Raw genomic sequence first — 3,024 nt, 5'->3', positions numbered from 1 at the left:
TATATAAGAACAGCCAGTGTGGATCGTCACTGTGTTTATCCATCTGTAGCTCCCATGTGGGCAGAGATCTCTGTACCAGAAGGAGTGCGAAACATGGATGAACTGCATTTTTCCTTATTTGATTGCCCTCTTTCCCAGGCAAAATTCCCCTCTGGCTTATGCAAAAACAATTTTTTAATGATTTCAATTTCAAATTTAATTTCATTAACGGGAAAAGTCGTACTGCAGAAACATGTGACTGCATATCAACCATTCAGTGTGGAACATGAGTCTCTACTGTCTATTTTGGGGGTAATTTGGTGATAAATGAAATTATTTGATGTGATGTCTTAAATTAAAAGCAGATTATATGTTTATATTTAATCTATTCTTACAGGGGGGGTTCTCAGCAAGGGCCTCAATATTTAGCCGGAAATTAATACTAGCTAGCTTGTATTACTAAATGTAGCATACATGGTTAACCAATTAAGAAACTGATGGAAGCTGCTGCACATTACAGAAAAATAAACACCCTGCTTTAGTAAGACACAATTGTTTATTGATCCTCATTTATTCCAGAATGAAATTCTAGTGGAAGAGAAGGTCCATCAATTTCCCTGTTGGGGAATCAAGGGCTGGCCTCCTGAATAGCAGGTAGGGATACTTATCACTGTACTAATGAGAAAACAGTGAATAGTTTAGCCATTTGTCATGAATTGCTTAATTAAGATGTTACATTTATAAGTATAGCTTTAAATTATAGGACTAATTAATCGGGTTAATTAATAATGAAGGATGAATGAATATCATTAATATAACCACTTGCTGGTCTCATTCTGAACTTCACAGCCAGCCAGAACCCTGGATTTCCACCAATAAATATCGGCTTTTACATTCATCCATCTTCCAGCTGCTTATTCTGGACATGGTTTTGGGGAACACAGAGAGGACAGGCAAGGCTCAAGCCCCACCGCTGGGGGTGTGAGGCAACAGCTTTACCCACCGTGCCACCCTTGTGACCTTCCATTCCTGCTATATTTATACAGCTGCACATTTCTGCTGAGGCAGCTTCTGGTTAAATATCACTCCAGAGGGCACCACCACCACAGAACCCCTCCCGGGACACTGCGTCACACGATCCAAGGGGGGGGGTATGCTCGGGAGCATCACTGCATGAAAAATATAAGGATGCAATTCTGCATAAGGATAATTTAATTAATTATGACAAGGGTAGAATACAAAGAGTTTGACTATTAACCCTCTGAAAGTAACCAAATCATCAAACGCTATTCATGTCAGCTATGGACAAGACAAACATGCCATACACTAGAAAAATGGATATAAATACTAAATATGCATATTTTTATATTATAAAAAATATATATTTTTGGAACTGTTTCAAATCCCTGTCAGCTCTGACAAGGTTAACGCAGCAGGCATGCTGCACAGACGACTCCCTCGAACATATCTCAATTCCCAACAAAGCATCACATTTCAGAATTCTTCAGACTTTGAGCAATGTAAGTGTGCTCACTTGAGTTACTTTAGGAAAGCTCTGGAAAACAAAAGTATTGCGAAATCATCTAGCTGATTTCTTTTTTTCTATACAGATCCAAACCGGTTCCAGCTGAACTACCAGAAAATATTTCACTGACTCCCAGCTCCATCCTCTCGGCTTGTTTTGTTCAGCTTCCAATGCAACATGACCACTGTACCAAGGGCAAAACAACAGTAATAGGTCTATTCCAGGCTGGTGAGTAAAATGTGACATTTCAACACTGACTCAGTTTCTGCAGGTACTCCGTGAGTTAAAAGAGATGCTCATTTTTTTGTCTTTTCATTTTTCGGTGGTGGTGGGGAGGGTGTGAATGTTTGGGAGGGTCTAGCAAGTTCAGTGGACAGGAAAAGAAAAATAAAAAGGTTAAGTGAATGCTATTGACTCCAAATATTTTTGAGTGCAGTTGGATTTTGTGATTTAGACAGTTTTATTTTCCATTAATGTACAGTGAAATGCTCAGTCTTTCAATTAAAATCTCTGATTAGAGCAGGACATGGCATACACCTAGCAGCCACTGTCCCTCTAAACCACAGGGGCATAGAGACAAACCGATTTCTTTATCTCAAAAGTATACATTTGCTCTCAGGGAGACGCAGATGTAGGGCGAGAGAACAGCCCATCCCAGAAAGAGTGCCGGTAGCCAGCACGTTACTGCACCGGGGGAGTGGTGAGCGTGTGGGCATGATTTGCATATCAGCTTACGTGGGACCCTGCTGCGCGGTGAGAAAAGGATCGGAAAAAAGATGCAAAGAAATCCAGAGGATCAAGGCTGAACACACACTTTAGAGGTGACGGTTATTCAAAATGTGACATTTTTACCCCCAAGCCCCTCCATTAGGCGGTGAGGAGAGTGCTGATGGTGCGTGGGTGTGTGTTTCTGTGTGTGAGGGGTGGCGAGGATGGGGGGATGGGGGGGGGGGTAGGCGGGGTGGTGAACTGAGCTGGGACAGAGTCACTCTAAGTTTTCCATGCAATGCTGTGAGGTCTGCAACAAATTTCCCTCATAAACACATTTAGTATTTTTTTCCCTGAATATATAACTGTATTAATAAACTCGGGTAATAACCCTTCCCTTTTTTTCAAGAAAATTCTTTAATCAACTGTTTAGAGTTTAGAGTACCTTCGTAAGAACTGTAAATCTGGTGCTCATTGTCTGGTGGTTTAAATCAGAACGCCGCACAGAGGAACATGATAATAAGAAAAAGGGCTAATGCACAGAGGAACGTGATAATAAGGAAAGGGACCATTGCACAGAGGAACTTGATAATAAGGAATAGGGCCATTGCACAGAGGAACTTGATAATAAGGAAAGGAGCCATTGCACAGAGGAACGTGATAATAAGGAAAGGGGCCATTGCACAGAGGAACGTGATAATAATGAAAGGGACTATTGCACAGAGGAACGTGACAATAAAGATAAGGGCTATTGCACAGATGAACTTGATAATAAGGAAAAAGGCTATTGCACAGAGGAACGTGATAAAGAA

At 41.1% G+C, this 3,024-nt stretch overlaps 1 long non-coding RNA gene across 1 annotated transcript; it reads left to right on the top strand.

The window, feature by feature from the left end:
* The first annotated feature begins 1,483 nt into the window (after positions 1-1,483).
* On the top strand, positions 1,484-2,419 carry LOC125709100 (uncharacterized). The gene is made up of 3 exons (XR_007382611.1): positions 1,484-1,499; positions 1,590-1,732; positions 2,124-2,419. It is a non-coding gene; the product is annotated as an uncharacterized LOC125709100 (long non-coding RNA).
* The last annotated feature ends 605 nt before the right edge of the window (positions 2,420-3,024 follow it).

This window comes from Brienomyrus brachyistius, chromosome 15, assembly GCF_023856365.1.
Source record: "Brienomyrus brachyistius isolate T26 chromosome 15, BBRACH_0.4, whole genome shotgun sequence".
Classification (NCBI taxonomy): Eukaryota; Metazoa; Chordata; class Actinopteri; order Osteoglossiformes; family Mormyridae; genus Brienomyrus; species Brienomyrus brachyistius.
The sequence above is the reverse complement of the archived record's forward strand: the minus strand, read 5'-3'. Positions and strand labels throughout refer to the sequence as shown.